Source organism: Typopeltis vanoorti, chromosome 4, assembly GCF_054136105.1.
Source record: "Typopeltis vanoorti isolate ZY-2024b chromosome 4, IOZ_Tvanoo_1.0, whole genome shotgun sequence".
Classification (NCBI taxonomy): Eukaryota; Metazoa; Arthropoda; class Arachnida; order Uropygi; family Thelyphonidae; genus Typopeltis; species Typopeltis vanoorti.
Window position 1 is genome coordinate 11716794 of NC_143552.1, and position 17763 is coordinate 11734556.

General features: G+C 36.5%; 1 protein-coding gene across 1 annotated transcript in view; it reads right to left on the minus strand.

Annotated features, from left to right (window-relative positions):
• Positions 1 to 17763, minus strand: part of Vkor (Vitamin-K epoxide reductase) — a 124926-nt gene that overhangs the window by 34057 nt on the left and 73106 nt on the right. The window lies entirely within an intron of this gene.

Sequence of the window (17763 nt, forward strand, 5' to 3'; positions counted from 1 at the left end):
GGAGATTAGCCCTAAGATCAAAAGAAAATTCTAGGAAATTTTTTTTAGATATGTGGCCAGTAGGAGGAGAAATGATTGTGGAAGAATGATATTGTGGGATAAAAATGGGAATAGAGTGACTGATGCAGAGGACATAGTAGAATTGTTCAATGAACACTTTATTGGAGTATTTCATCCTGGAGAAGTCAGTTTTAATGCTAGAGAGATAGTGCAGGTTCGAGGTTTAGAGGTACAGGAGGAGAGTGTGTTTCAAATACTGAGTACTCTGGATGTCAGTAAAGCTGTGAGACTGGATGGTATTTCACCACACGTTTTGAGAGAATGTGCTAGGGAACTGACAGAGCCTTTGACCTGGCTTTTCAATGAAAGTCTGGCTGCAGGAAAGGTGCCCATGGAATGGAAGGAAGGTAGTGCCATTGCATGAGGGTGGTAACAGACTGGAAGTATCTAATTATAGGCCAGTTTGTGTCATCAGTAGTTAGTAAGATCTTGGAGAAAGTACAGAAGGACTGTATACAGCACTGGGCAGATGAGGGTAATGTTATCTGTGAAAGTCAACATGGATTTGTGAAGGGGCGCTCTTGTGTTAGCAATATGCTAGCCTTTTGTGATAAAGTTACAAGAGCATTAGATGGGGGAATGGCATATACTGCCATTTTCTTAGACTTAGCGAAGACATTTGACAGGGTGCCACATGATAAGCTGATATTTAAGTTGCAGCACATGGTCTGGATGTCAGATTGGTCAAGTGGATTCAGGATTGGCTGTCCGACAGGTATCAGAGAGTTGTGTACGGTGGGACAGTTTCAAAGAAGCAGAGGGTTACAAGTGGGGTCCCACAGGGCTCAGTACTGGGACCTATATTGTTTAACCTTTATATCAATGACATTGTCAATGGATTGCAAGGGGATATTCAGTTGTTTGCAGATGATGCGAAGCTAGGAAGGGTTATTAGTAATAGTGCAGATGTGGTAGGCCATGCAAGAGGATTTGAATAAGCTAAACAGATGGACAAATGAATGGGGATATCAGTTTAATGCAGCAAAATGTAAGGTCTTTTGGTTTTTGTGACACATTGATGAAACGCTGCATACTCTATTGGAGGAGCTATACTGGAGCAAGCAGGGGAGACAAGAGATCTGGGGTTGATGATTGACAGAAACCTGAAATTTAGGGGACATATTGCAAAGGTAGCGAAGGTAACACAAAGGATTGCTGCAATAATGAGAAGGACACTGACCTGCAGAGATAAAACAGTTGTCATTCCGTTGTATAAGACCCTGATCAAACCACACTTGGACTATTGTTCTCAGATTTGGTCTCCAGGATTTGAAGGGGATAAATTAACTGTGGAAAGGGTACAAAGGTGGATAACAAAGATGGTTTTAGGGCTGTACAATGATAGTTATGAAGATTGGCTGAGTGGACTGCAGAGTTTGGTGGATCGAAGAAGGAGAGGCGATATGATTGAGACTTTTAAACTGTTGAGAAGTGGTTACAGGGTTGACACTGGGGAGTTCTTTCACTTGGTTGAACAACGGGAAGGAGTGATGACAAGAGGCCATCCCTGGAAGTTACGAAAGGAAAATGTGAGAAAGATGGTGTGGAGTGGTTTCTTTGCATGGAGGATGGTTGAACCATGGAATGCATTGCCTGATGGAGTGGTGAAAGCGAGAACGGTCAATGAGTTCAAGGAATGGTATGATAGACTTTGTGTTTCTTAGGGGAGCGGGGGACCTTACCTCGATGAATCTTGATAGACTGTGTTTCTTATGAAGGACCTCCCATGATGAGTCTTTTGACTCCATGGAGGCCTGAATAATAATAATTATAATAATAATGAGAGGCAGCAATATGTGGTAGAACCACGATGTCTGGCAATTTGAATTTGCATGATTTTGTGCAGTCCAGTGTGTGTGAGATGTATATGTTGCAAAAATTAAAGGATATATGGAAGTAAATTGAAACCAGAGAGAGAGGGAGAGTGTGTATTGAATGTTTCAAAAGTAAATGCCAGTTAGGTGATAAGAATGAAGCAAATGTTAATAGAGTGGACAGTATTGACAGGGTAATGAAATGAACATAAAGAAATAGCATGCTTGAACGTTTTCCTTCACATGGCAAAGGATGGGCTTGAAAAGTTGCAAAAGTGGCAAGAGATTAGCAGGCTGAGAAGAGTAAGAAGTAGAAGAAGAATCTAGCCAAGTAGGCCAAAGGTAATCAACGAGTTCTTTTGTTATGTGGAAAGCAAGAAGAATGACTGTGGAAGATTAACCTTTATGAATGCTGAAAGTGAAGGAAGCAGATAAAATAGTTGTGTTACTGAGTGACCACTTGTGCAAGAGCATATCCTCCAAGTGAGGTTACTGCTCCGACATATGTGACAGACTGATATGGAAAGAGAGCTGGATGAATTGGAAGTTCTTGGGATATTGCAGAATCTCAATGTAAATACAGCTGTGGGATTAGATGGGATATCAGCTCAGGATTTGCAATAATGTGCAAGGGAACTGGCAATGCCTCTGACTAGGCTCTTTAAGTCTCAGCTCTGGTAGAGTTCCAAGGGAGTGGAAAGAGAGGAAAAATAATTCCCTTGGAGGTTCTAAGACTGCAGTAGTAAATTATAGACCAATCTGTATCTCAGGAGGTGTGGTAAATGTACTGAAAAAATTGGTCAAAAGGGGAATTCAAAAATGGGCAGCATGGCTTTGTTAAGGGTCCATCACGCCTTAGTAATTTACTAACTTTTTATACTAGAGCAGGGATGGCCACAACGTGGTTCGCGAGTTAGATATCATGTGGCTCTTCATGATCTATCAGGAAAAAATAAACAAAAATAGAAGAGGAGACAACAAAAAAACGAGGAACAAAATAAAAAAAAAGAAAGAAAAACAGGATTAATAAAAATTACTACAATAAAAAAAGTTTAATTCGAAACACATTAAATGAAGTTTACTTTGAACAATTAGAATAATTTAAAGTCGAAACACAATTTTAGTTACTTATTTACTAGTGGAGGCATTCCTTGTATCCATTTTCTTAGTAAACTCTTTGAAATTAGGTGTGTAATTAGTCAAAGCAGTTCTTACAAGCTCATTACAACCTTGCCATGTGCACACTCACTTACTCCCATACCATCGCATCTGTCAAAGGTTGTGGCTCTTCTAAGTCTTACAGGAATTATTTTGGTTCCAAAAGGATGCATAGTTGGCCACCCCTGTATTAGAGAGACAGCTGTGTTGGATAAAGGAAATGGCAACATGATGATTCTGCTGGATTTTGCAAAGGCATTTGACAGAATACCATATGGAACTCTGATAAGCAAATTAGAACAAATGGAGACAGACAGACAGACATGAACTGGTAATCTGAATAAGAAGGTGGCTGCTGGATAGATATCAGAAAGTATATAGAGGAGCAAAATCCAGGAGAAAGCAGGTGAATAGTAGTGTCAAAGTTCTGTGCTAGGACTACTGTTTAAATTTGTACATAAATGATATAGAGAATAATCTAAAAGTAAATATTCAATTGTTTCTCGATTAACTATTACTCTACCTAATCAAAATTAGGTAGAGTAATAGTTAACCGAGACTATGTGGAGAGCTTGCAGGATGATTTAAATAATCTGTCAGTGTGGGCAAAAGATAATGGGTATCAGTTTAATCTGGAGAAATGTAGAAGATATGCATTTTGGGATAAACAGATTACAAGCTGTGTACTACACTGATGGAAATGTACTCCAGGAAACAAATTAAGCTAGATAATTAGCAATGGTGGTAGACAGAGATTTGATTTGATTTTTTATGTTGCAAAGATGATCACAAGCATCGCCCTTGGCAGGATTCACACCTGGCCTGTTGACTGGAGAGCAGGTATGCTAACCACTCAGCCAACCAGGCCAGCAGGTAGACAGAGTTAAAGTTTAGAGGACATATTGCTAATGCTGCTAAGATTACTTGGCTGTTGAAGACCACACCTAACAAGTAGAGATAAGGAAGTTATTCCTCTTTATAAAGCCTTGATACGTCCACATCTGGATTACTGTGCTCAGGTCTGGTCTCCTGGTAATGAGGAAACACTGGAGAGGATTCAGAGGCCAAGTGGTAAGTGGTCTGCAGAATGTTCTCTATGATGACAGATTAAGGGCATGTGGATTGTAGAAATTGGCTGATAGGAGAAAAGAGAGAATATGATAGAAAAATATTAGTTACTTAAAGGATTTTATAGGACTGATGCAGGGGAAATGTTTTAGCACTTGACTAGAGGGACCACAACAAGAGGTCATCCTCAAAAGTTGAATAGAGGTGTGGTTAGAAGGGGGTGTGAAGACTAGATTTTTTGCTTGGAGTTGTGAATGAGTAGAATGGTTTACCAGAGTTAGCTATGAGTGCTTTGTCTGTTAATGGATTCAAGGAGCGGTATGACAGTGTGTGCGGATATTTTGTGTCTCCTGCAATGAATTTTTAGACTCCATGGAGGTGCCCATACAATAATTATAATAATTTTTGTTTATAGTGGATTCATGTAGCTAAAAATATATAGTATTTAATAATTTAAAAACAACTGCTCCACATGTTTGTAATTTATTATAATGCAAATGGTATTTGAATTTGTGCACCATCACTGGTGATGCAAATCTCATCTCTACTTGCTTTATCAGTGCAAGCTGAAAAAAGCCAGTTGGAACTCTGTTAAAATATCCAAGAAAGAATACTTCACTCTTATGAAAGTTGGATTGGAGAAAATTAATATCTGAAGAACGGAAATCAAAAAGTTCAAAAATATTTGTGGTAGTAAGCAAATGACAGAACAACAAATTTACAGAATGGGACTGAGGGGCTTTTAGTCAAAGAGGATCAAAAAGAGGAGATTCTAAGTTAGAAGCTCTCTGACATGGTATATCAGTAAGATCATATGCATAAATGTCACCTTCAAGATGAAAATACTGAAATAAGCAGTGCTTGAAGAAGCTAGCAAAAGATGTGGTTGAACAGCCTGGATTTAGAAACTAACTTCGATGACATCAAAACTAAGAATCTGGACCTTGTAAATAGAATCATCTGTTCATAAGGATTTTATTCATGATGGTTGTTTAAGTTGAAATGAAATATGCAGTCATGGATTCTAAGCTATACATATGCAGAATGCCATGCAATCCTCTACAAATTGTTGTCTTAGTAGAGTGGCCCAGATACTGTAAAAATAATCATAATTTACAACTGCTTCTTTAAGTTAGCTTTTATTTTTTTTTTGTTAGTTTCAGTTTTGTAACTGCATATGATCAGCACTTGCAATATGTCCAATAAGAAATAGATATTTATGTTAAAAAAAAATAATATTTGAAATTAATGTACTTGCTATATTTGATGATTTTAATAGTTCTCTATTATATTTCACTATGGTTAACTGTACAGTGATATGTGTTGTTAGTCATAAAGATATCCCTAACAAAAACAACAGGTCAGCCATTTTGACCTCTCACATAAACTTAGTTGAACAAGTGTGAATGCCCACCAAGGAGATTGATCAGTGATTTATAGCTGACAGAGTGTTTGGGGGGAGATCGAGAGAGGGGACATTTTTGAGAATGGTGACCATAGAATTTAGTTCTAGGAAGTTGTTGAAAAACTTGAGTTGGAACATATTAACACATTTATGTTGGGAAGTGTTTCATATATTTATCACACCGACGGGACTTCTCATTATCATTCGTGTGCCACTTCTGCGTCTTGTGGGCAGGCCAATCTAACACTAAGTTTACACGCCATGTTAGTTGCAATCCCGTTTGGTAAAATTTTATTGCTGTTTTTTTTGTGTGCTGCTCCCATGATGGGTTGGTGGGTAACCTCACTGACAAAGATTATGCACCATGTTTATTGCAATTCTTTCAGTAGAATTTTATTTGAATTTTATTATCATTGATAATAAAATTCAAATGACATCGAAACAAATGCAATCAAACAAGCACTTATTTCATGTAATTGAAAATTTGAACAAATGTTAGGACAGTTGATTTTAGGTAAGTACAGTGTTTGATGGTACTTACCTAAATTTTTACTCAATCATTTTGTTTGAGTCTATGCAGTACAGTTTCTGTGGGAGGGGGTCATGTTTCATCAGGTAGTGCTATTTTTATTCCAGTTGTCTCTAATTGCACTATTTATTCACAAATATATTATAGATTGCAAATCTCTCTGTACCTTATACAGTGTAACGATAAAACTACTTGTTTTTCTTGCATCTGCAGTATAGTTGCAGATGTTAGGGAGATGTGTTGTTCACTACACAGGGACAGCTGCTTCCAGTCTTTGGACAGTATACACATAGGGAATACACATTTAACTATCCCTAACAGAAAATGAATCCTTCTATATTCTTATAAGAAGATTGCATCTTATGAAACCCAGCAAACTAAAAACATGTGGGAAATCCACATGCTCTAGTGATTTCCTGAACCGTTCTCAAAAAGAAAGAAAACTGCACCTGATGAAGTTTGGAAGATATAAATAATTCAAATGATGATTTCAATCGGATGTTATATTTACAGAGCAGTTACTCATCTGAAGAAGATATTTTTCGATGTAAGGGTTGCGAGTTTTCTCTTTCAAATGAATGGAATCCGGTAAGTAATGTGGCAGTACCAGTTCATGAGTCTATCTCTCCCTTCCGTCTGTTACAGGCGGGTTGGGTCTCCTCCTAATGAGGAGTCACACCGAAATAATGCAGCTGGCACACCACTATTCTGCTGCATCCCTAAATGGAGGTATTCATGACTGTAGTCCATGTGTTCATGGGGCTGGTTTGCCTGCTTTCGGGCAGTAGGGGGGGGGGGGGGGAACCCTACTGCCCACGCCCGGCTAACTTGGTTATGGCTGAGGAAGATCCTTGAGCTCCTCACGTCTCCAACGGGAATTGAACCTAGGACACTCCTTCCCCAGGCATATGGTTGCGAAGCACACAGCCACTAGGTTCATGAGTACAGTAGAGAAGATGAGCTTCTTTTACCAATTGATGCAAAAAATCCATCTGGAGTGTATTCTATGTACACTGCATTTCAGTACTTGATGAACTAATGGAATATGTAGTTAGAGAAACTGATAAATATGTAGAGTGGTGCTTATCTGCATCTCAGGATTGGAAAACTATAACTAAATAAGGAAATTCTAAGAAATGGATACCCACATCCAAAGAAAAAGAAATGAAATTTTTTGGAATCCTGTTGTTTATGGGGATAATACATGTTCCGAAAATACGTTTGTACTGGTCGTAGAATTCCATGTACACAAACTGGAGAATAAAGAATGCGCAGGGACAGATTTTTGCAATAGCTAAAGTATTGGCATTTTCATAACAATGATGTGGAGACTAGTGATCATCTGTATAAAATACGAGAACTGCTAGAATAACCTGTTTCGAGCTTTCAAAAAAGCAGTTTTGCCTGGAAAAAGAGTTGTAATTGATGAGAGCATGATTTCCTGGTGTGGGAGGGTCTTCTTTCAACAATATATTCCCCGGAAGGCTCATAAATATGGTATCAAAGGGTACAAACTATTTACCAACTGGCTACACATACAACAACAACATCTATGTGTATTCAGGTAAAGGTCACACAGTGAGTAATCAAGGCCATGCTCTTGCCATCACTATGAAATTGCTTGATGGCCTCTTGAATACAGGAAGGATTTTATTTATTTTTATATAAGATTGGCACTTGCTGAGGAACTTCTCTCTGTGGAACAATCAGGAATAATGAAGTTGGACTTCCGGCAAAAGTTATGATGAAGAAACAGCACCGAGGAGAAATAATAGCCATGGGAGGAAAAAAAAAAAAAAAAAAGGCATTAAAACACTAAAATGAACTGACAAGAGATAAGTAACTATGTTGACAACTTACAGATATCATTGTGAGTTAGTTAGAGAATGCTCATAAGAATAGAGCAGGACAGCAAGTATTGAAACCAGATGCGGTACTCAGCTATAATGCTGCTAAGAAAGGTGTCAATCTCTCAGACCAGAATGCACGTTATTATTTCACTCTCAGAAAGACAGTGAAGTGGTATAGAAAAATTGCCATGGAAGTATTCTTAGGAACAGCTCTTGTGAATGCATGGATTTGCAGAAAATTCAGTTCTTAAGGAAATCTCTCCATTCTGCAATTCAGAGAAATAATCATAAAATAATTTTTAGATACAGGACAGCCTATATTTAAAGAGATTATAATGAAAAGGCAAAACGTTCATCAGTTAAGAAAACTGAATGGTCCGTCATGCAAGGCTGGTAAGTTCTGCAGAGAATGCTATCAAAAATTTTTAAGAATTGGTTTAAAGAAATTGGCAGATCGGAAATCTAAGAAGGTGACAACATACTGTATAAACTGTGATGGTAGGAGTCCCATGTGTTTAATGCAACTCATACATATGAATAATTTACTACTTATGTAGTCTATGTAGTTATGTTATAGTATCCATAGATAATTTTTTTTTTCTGTGCATAAGGAAAATAGATACTGTGAGCTTTTAAAATAAAATGTCTGTATAAGAAAAAATTATTTATGTACATATTATACTTTATGTAAAAAAAAAAAAAAAAATCACTGTTCATTAGTAAATAAAAGAATTATCAGAAAATAAAGTGAAATATATAAAAAAGAAAGAAATACACATAACAAGCACAATAAATTATACAAGATGATTTGCTCCTCAGTCAACCCACATGTATCCCTGCCACATCAACACGAATCATCTGATCAAGCTTTATTATATCATAGGATAAGCCCCTCGCAATAGTTATTTACTGAGCTAGCAATGTATACAGTCACTGTTTCTTATTGGTTAGTTATTAAAGAGGGGGGGGGGGGGTTGAGACAGCCTTCCTGTCCAAGAAAGCTTCTCTGGTCCATGGACGAACTCTCTTCAGCCGTGCTGCCATCAATATCTGACATATGGAGAGAATACTGTTCCAACAATCTCCCAACAAACGGCTTCCTGGTAGAAGATCCCTGTGCTCCGCAGCCTGGTTTTGATCTTCCTAGGAAGATTTGGTCATCCATAAACAGGATCAGAACTAGTCAGGGCAGATGTGGCTATCTTCTACATAAATGGGGGCTGTCAGATCACCCTTATTGTAATTGTTCTCCCATGGCTCAGACGATTACTCATATTGTGTATGACTGCCCAAGACGCCAATTTCACGGTGGTGGCCTACAGGACATCCATAAGGCGACGGATGAGGCCTTGAACTGGCTTTCCAGCCTGGACCTTGACCTGTAGTTGGTATGATGGTGGCGGTGGTTATGGAGGAAATAGAAGATCACGGTCCCGTCTCACCACGAAGATGTTATTCTCGTAGTTACTCTCATATCCTCGTCATAGTATCAGCAGAACTCCTCCTCATATTAGAAGATGATGATGATACGGTGTGAAATGGGCCTCCTCTAATGGATCAAGTTTTCTCACACAAGACACAACTGCTCTCTACTTAAACCTCCGATACAGCTACTTTTATGTTGTGAAGTGTTGTGACAACATGCAGCCTTGTCATACTTGGTGCAGCAGGATGATAATTGACCCTGGCTTAATTATGACAAGTTACTTTTGCTTTATATTAAAAAAAAAAAAAAAGGAAAGACTTAGAAAGCAGATTGTGCCTTTTATGTAATGAACTTTTATATGTTAAGATTTTCATCATTTGTTTCTGGAAATTGTGATTGTACTTTTCACTTATCAGTAATATACCTTAAGTTATGACCCTTAAGCACCCCTTTTTAGGGGTGCTTAAGGGTCAAAGCTGTATAACTGAGAGGAGACCTCCACATAGCCTTTAAAGGAATGCGGAGAACCGACCAGGGCTTCTGACCTAATGTCCAATCCTCACCTTCTCGTGGTGCACCCTGTTGGGTATCTACTTTGATACTGAACGAACGAGGATGGGCTGGCAATTTGGGATTTAGCCGACCAAATTATATTCTTATTGGTTAAACCAAAATAAAAAATGCCGGCTGGGGCGTCGCCCGGTTAAACAAGGCCCCCGTTGTTTTCGCCAGGGAACCAGGGCGAACAGCGAAAAGTCAGCTACTGGAACAAATCTGAAAACAAACCCCAACTCAACATCACCAGAGTTAAAGATCGGTACTATCAACGTAAGAAGCCTGAATGGCAAAGAAATGGAGCTAGCTGAAGAATTAGATAAGTACCAGATCGACATAATACGGGTGACTGAAACAAAAAAGACCAAAACTGGTGAGATCTTTCTGAGCAATAAATACAAAATGTTATATTCAGGCAATAACAATCAAGGAAAAGAAGGAGTAGCCATAGTATTCAACACAAAATACGAGGCTAATCTTCTTGAATGGCAGTCAGTCTCAAGTAGAGTAATGTGGGCAAATATGAGAATGGGGAACTGGACAATGAGACTTATTTGTGCCGATGGTCCCACAGAAGGTTCTACTAAGGTAGAAGTGGAGGAATTTTTTGAGGCTTTAGAAAAAGCAACTGACACAATGAAAAAGGAAAAGTTGGTCCTTGTTGTGGATCTAAATAGTAGAGTAGGAAATGATTGTGAGACATACAAAAATATTTTGAGAAAATTTGGAGAAAAGAGCAAAGCTAATAATAATGGCAAATATCTGTTGGATTTCTGCTCAGGACATGGACTGGTTATTACTAACACCATGTTCCAACATAAAAATGTGCACAAATTCACATGGAGAGAAGAGGCTAGGAATAAGAAAAGTCTCATTGACTATGTTATTGTTGATAGTGATGTTTTCTCCCTGGTGCAGGACACCAGAGTGTACAGAGGATTTGAAATTGGAAGTGATCACTATTTAGTCTTGAGCAGGATAAAATTGAATTTCATATTGAAAAGAATAACATGTAAGAAAGTTTTAAAGCGAATAAAAGTTGAGCAGCTCTCAGATGTAAACTGTAGACTAAAATACAGAAATATTATTGAAAAGAAAATGAAAGAGTTTGAGAACAGGAATCAAACCTTGGAGATTCAGTGGCAAACTCTGAAGGAAACATTGATTGATTCTGCCAGAGAGGCATGTGGTGAGGTTGTGTGCAAAGATAAAAAAATCAGAACTCCCTGGTGGACACAGGAAGTTAAAGAGGCAGTGAAGGAAAAGAAGAAAGCATATCAAAAGTTCCTGGCAAATAAGTCAGCTTTTACTCTTACAGAATACAGAGACAAATGTAAGAAAGCTAAACAGTGTGTAAAACTAGCTAAACAAAAGTCATGGGAGGACTTTGGCAAGAATACAGAGACAAATAAATACAGAAAATAAATATCAAGAAGGTGGCAAAATATTCTGGAGGTTGTTGAAGAAGCTTAGGAATGGAGGAAAGAGTGCTGTAAAAGGAATTAGAGATGATAAAGGTGAAATGAAAACAGGAGAAAAAGATATACTTGAAGTATGGAGTAATTACTTTGAAAAACTTCTAAATGAAACAAGCAGTGATGACAGCACAGTGATAAAAAAAAAAACACTGACCAGGCATGCAGTCAGGAATACATATCCATACTTGAAGTAGAAAAAGCCATCAAAGGCTTGAAATGTGGAAAGGCAGCAGGAGTAGATGATATTCGACCAGAAATGCTGAAGTATGGTGGTATAAGAGTCTTACAGTGGCTGCACTGCATAGTTCAGAAAGCCTGGACAGAGGGACGAATTCCCGATGATTGGAGTAGAGCTCTCATAGTACCCATATATAAAAAGGAAAATAAAACTGAATGTGAGAATTACAGAGGTATTTCCCTACTGAGTGTTCCTGGCAAGATCTGTGCAAGTATACCTGAGAAACGGTTGAGAAGAATTGTGGAAGAAAAGCTTGGTGAAGAACAAGCTGGATTCAGGCCAAATAGAGGCTGTCAGGATCAGATCTTCACTTTACGACAAATAGTCGAGAAAGCATGGGAATATAACAAAGATCTGTATTTAAGTTTTGTCGATTTGGAAAAGGCATATGACAAGGTGCCAAGAGAGAAGCTATTCAATATGCTGCAGTTATATGGTGTCGATGGGGCATTATATCAAGCAATACTTAGTCTTTATTTGAGTTGTGAGTCAGCAGTTAGAATTGAAGTACAGGAAGATGGTTTAATGTTAAATCTGGTGTGAGACAAGGATGTACATTATCCCCTCTGTTATTCATTATCTATATGGATCACATTATGAAGGAATGTGGTATTAAACCTGATATCAAAATTGGAGATGTTAATGTCAGCTCTTTGCTTTATGCGGATGATGTTATACTTCTAAATAAATCCGCTACAAGTCTGCAAGATTCTCTGACTAAATTGAATAGCTGTTGTAATAGTATGGTATGAAGGTCAGCAATAAAAAGACAAATACAATGAAAATAGGCAGAATCATTGAAAATGTCAACTGTGTTGTGAATGGAGAACCTGTGGAACAAGTAAAACATTTCAGCTACTTAGGCACAATTTTTACTGAAGATGGTAAACTAAATATAGAAATAGACAACAGAATCAGCAAAGCTGGTATCGTGGGAAGTCAATTGAATAAATTCATATGGAATAAGAAAGAAATTAGTCGGAACACTAAATTAGCTGTATACAAGACTGTGTTCAAACCAATTTTAACTTATGGATCTGAGAGCCGGGTCAGAAGTAAAACACTTGACCAAAGACTAGAGACCGCAGATATGAGAGTCCTGAGAAAGATTAGAGGCGTGAACAGATGGCATCAATGGCAATATCATATTAAAAATGAGGATATTAGGAAAGAACTTGACATTGTCAGCATCCAGGAATGCGTTAGCAGAGCTAATCTCAGATGGTATGGTCACTTAAATAGAATGGGAGAGGAAAGATTAGCAAAACAAGTGTTCTCTGCCAGGTTGGCAGGAAAACGACCCAGAGGAAGACCAAGATATAGGTGGATTGATATGGTACAAAGTGCCTTAGACGATAGAAATATAAGATCTGATAATGTTGGAGTCTTGACAAGTAACAGACTGATTTGGAGGAAAATTGTAGATAGGAAGTTAGTAATGATGTAATTTTTTCATGTAGTACTGTCATATCCTGTACACCCCTTGAGGGTACATGGCAGGAATTTGATGATGATGATGATGACTTATCAGTTTTCAGGTAGCCATAAGCATAAATAAATAAATTGGTTAGTGATTTATATTTCGCAAACAAATCCTTTCCATCCATCCATAAGTTTTTTTTTTTAGTTATGCCCACCATGACAGGAGGAATCTTTATATGGACTTTTTCAATTGAAGGTGAGCTAGCCCATCTCATAGCAGGGTTTTTCTCCCGGAAACTCGGGTGTTTCATCCTGCATACAGACAAATCGGCCTTTAGAACACATGCAATTGACAGACAAAAACTACTAGTGGTGGTGGTGAGCAGTAGATGACACTGATGTAGATAACTGGTAGTAGAGGATCGGTGTAGTTAGTGGTGGAGACGGAGAGTTGTACAATAGGTGTCATCCCGCGATGAGTGTTCGGACTTGATTATAACCAAATCTTGGAATGATGGGGGAGTAATGTGCTTGTTTTAGGATATATTATAAAACAATAATTAAGGAGAATGCTCTATTTAGTTGGTATATTTGAATTATTAAAAAGGTGTAAACATGTGAACCTTCATTAATAAGCCATGTGAGGATGGGAAATATAAAGAAGAGAAAGAGCAGGTGTGAATAGAAATACTTTCATTATTGGCAAATGAATTATTAATGATTGACATTTGTGATGTGTGTATGCATCCTATAAGATGCTAGGTGGAGCAAATAGCATGTGATTCTATTAAACTCTAGACAGACATATGTGCATTTATGATGGCATATTTAAAAAAAAAAAAAATTTATGAAAAGAAAGAAAGAGATTTCTTGCAAAATATAAATAACTAATAATAAACAGCTACTGTATACATTTGGTAGCACAGTAAATAACTATAGGAGGGACTAATCCAATGAACTAATAATGTTGATCAGGTGATTCATTTAGATGTGACAGGAATGCATGTGGCTGATGGAACCATCTTGTAAAATTTGTTGTGTATATTTATTTCTTGATTTTATATTTCACATGATATAAGAATTTTCTTTTCTTTACTGAGGATCAGTATTACATTTTTTTGCACAGTAATAGGATAAGTAACTTCTGATCATCATCTGGAATTATTCATCTTTTTGCGAATCTTATATTCATTACCCCCCTTTTTTTGTTGTTGTTTCATTCTGATTTCATTTTCAGAAATAGACTGTTGTTTCCAAAAACTGGATTAAAAATGTTCCTATACCATGAAAAGCATTCAAACCTCAACAGATGCCATACTACAGAAACAAGAAAAACAAGTAATCTTACTGTATTATTAAATACAGTACAGAGACATTTCAGTCTTTGTACTATATTTCACAATTACTGCAATTTGAGACAACTGGAATGACACTTCCTAATGAAAAACACTACTCTCCCACAGACTATGCTGCATGCATGCAAGCCCAATAGATTTATTGTAGCACTAACCACGTTTATTCTAACATCCTCTTTCAAATTTTCAGTTCCAGAAATTACATATAACTGCTGTTTATAATGTGGTCACTGAGTATAGAAAGCACACAATTTATGCCAAGCAAAAAAGATGTATATGAGAATATATAACTTGAAATCAGTTTGAATTATATTTGAGATAACCAATATCATCAACACACTTCGCAAATGCTAATTTTACAAATAAAAATTCTACCGATGCTGTATAAGCATTTTTGAAAATGCAACTGCCTGATGCGAAGTGGCATTTTTATATATGCTAAAACTAGTTCTTGCCGGTGATTTACACATCTGCAAACAATGTTTAGTATAACTGTGTTAAACAAGGAATGCTGTACTATTCAAAGCTAAAGATTTATTGTCTTAGGCTGAATTTTCCTATATCTTACTGTAAATAGGAATTCTGGTCGCCAAGATTTTCTAGGAAAAGTACTATTTCCACTGAAGAGTTAAAGAAGGTTTTATGTTGAGCCAATACACGAGAGGTTGGTAGATCAACCTACAGTACATTAATACCGTGTATGGGTTGGGAAAGAACGTACTTGTTCACACTGGATTTGAATGACTGTATATATTGTATTCCTTAGGGAACACATCAAGGGGAAGACTGTTCCATAGTATAGCAGTTGTAGGGATAAAGGAGGAGAAGAAACATGTTCTATGGCAGGGGTATTCAACCCGTCGCTTGCAGAGCGATTTTTGGTCAATCTCTTATGTATTCCTCCTTCCTTACAAATTTAATTAAAACTGAAAACATAATATTTTATTTATATTATTTTGTATAATTTTTAATTTGCTTTAAGTGTATTGCTATTGTTTATTTATTTTTCGTTAAAATTGTCAAATCAGTAATTTTCTTATAAGTCCGGGTAAATTAATTAATTTGGATCAGTGGAAGTCAAACAGCGAGCCGAGTGAATACGATTATAAGCAAAGTGTAAAAACTCAATTGTAGCTTAAATATTAAATATTCCAAAGTAAATTACATCGATTTTTTACTTAGGTTAAGTCCTATGTGAATATTGCAAAAAAATAAACTTTGTTTGTCTCGTTGTATTAGATGTTTTTGTAAATAACTCTTTTGAAGCTAACTGTATATACTGCTTTAATAAGAATATGTTACAGTGTTAAAAAGAAAGGCAATGTTTTTGTCACCAAAGCTGTACATGGCAGCATTAGAAAGATTGTTATCGAAACTTGTATGTATGAGAAAGGCTTGCAGGCTCTAAATGTAAACATCTCCGAAGTCAATCGGAAAGAGTTCAAACAACTTTCCGATGGCCAGCAACTTACAATCAAAAGAAAGCAGAGGAGAACCAAAGGCGTGCCGAACTTGAAACTTAAGATGAAAGACTCATACCGATTCTTTGGGGAGTTGCCAATCTTCATGCAAGGTCTCAGAGGAGGCCTAATAAAAAGGGACTGAAGCAAGCAGAAGGGGTCCCGGTTCCAGAATTGCTGTCAGAGAGGAGGTTGCCCGGACCAGAGTCTCCGTCAGAGAGGCTGCCCGGATCCACATTTCTTGAGAAAGAAGTTTCCCCGCTTCCAGAAAGGAGCTTTTCGGTTCGAGACGTCACTAGAGAGAGACTAGTTCTAGGGCACAGACAAAGTTTCAAATTGCCGAAAGGAAGAGTTCCAATTGCCGGAGAAAAGTTGCCAGGCCAGGTTAATGTCAGACATTCACCAGTGTGTTGCGTTTTCATTACAATTTGATGAATCAAACGACTTTTTGATTCATCAAAAAGTCGTTTGATTCATCTTTTGAAAATTATACCATTATTGGGAAGAACTAGGGGAGAAGACTTTTTTTGGCATTTGATCAATTTGTGAAACAACACAAACTTCCGCTTTTTAAACTTGTGTCTATTACTACTGATGGTACTCCTGCAATGATAGGTAATAATCAGGCATCATTTCGTTATGTAAAAACGATGACAAATATCCAGATTTTTTAACACACCACTGTATTATTCACCAAGTACTGTGTAGTAAAAGAGTAAACACAAAAGATGTTTAGGATATTACATTTAAAATTGTAAATTCTGTTCGAGGAAAAATCTTGCAATGGCGGTTATTTAAATTACAGGCAGATGATGATAGGAAACTTCTGTTGTACAATAACATTTGCTGGCTCAGCAGAAGTCAATTTTTAGAAAGATTTCTTGTATTAATTAACGCTATAAAAAATTTTCTTGATGAAAAAGGAGATATTTATCCGCAATTGAGTGATAAAAGATGGTTGTTACACTTATCATTTTTAGTAGATTTCTGTACGAAATTAAGCAATTTAAATTTAGAGTTACAAGGTAGAGATAAAAATTTAATTGACATGTTAAGTTCAATAAAAACTTTCCAACAATACTTACTTTTATTAAAGAAAAATAAAAATGACTGCATATTTAGACATTTGCCATATTAAAATTTTTGGAACAAAATCAAGAAATACTTCGCTATGATTTAAAAGAATTTATTTGTGAAATAGAATTAGTTGATGAAGAAATAAATTCAAGATTTAAAGATTTTAATAAAAACTGAAATGATTGTATCTTTTATCAATAATCCATTTCAAGAAAACTTGAACATCACAGAAATTTCAAATAAAATTAGTGGGCTGTTTGATATAAACCAAGCTGAAGTAGAACTTGAGTTAATAAACATTCAGAATAGTTTACATTTAAAATCAATAAACAATGAAGTCATTTGGAAGTATGCACATGAAAAATTCCCAATATTAACTGATATTGAGCGAAAAATTCTGTTGTGTTTCGGATCGACATACTTGTCAGAATCAGCTTTTTTAAATATGACCGTCATAAAAAATCAATTAAGAAACCAAATTACAAATGATCATTTGATGATTGTCTGCGATTGACCACTTCTTGATATCAACTTGACTATGAAAATATTGCGAGGTCCAAATAATGCCAAATTTTACATCAACTTTTTTCTTTTTTTTTTTTTTTTTTTTTTTTAATCAACCAGCATTTCCTGTAACTTGTGATTTTGTAATCAATCTGTTGTTTTTTCTAACTTTGGTTTTCCAAAATAGAGAAATAAATATTTTATTCCAATATATTTGTGTTGATTTGTTTTTGTGGTATTAAAATAATTAAAAGTGATAAATAAATTTTTAAATTCACAAATAAAGTTTTTAGTCGTGTGTTTTTTTGTAGTTGTTTATTTGTGCATAATGAGATATCAGGTTGGGGGAACGTGATCTTCATAA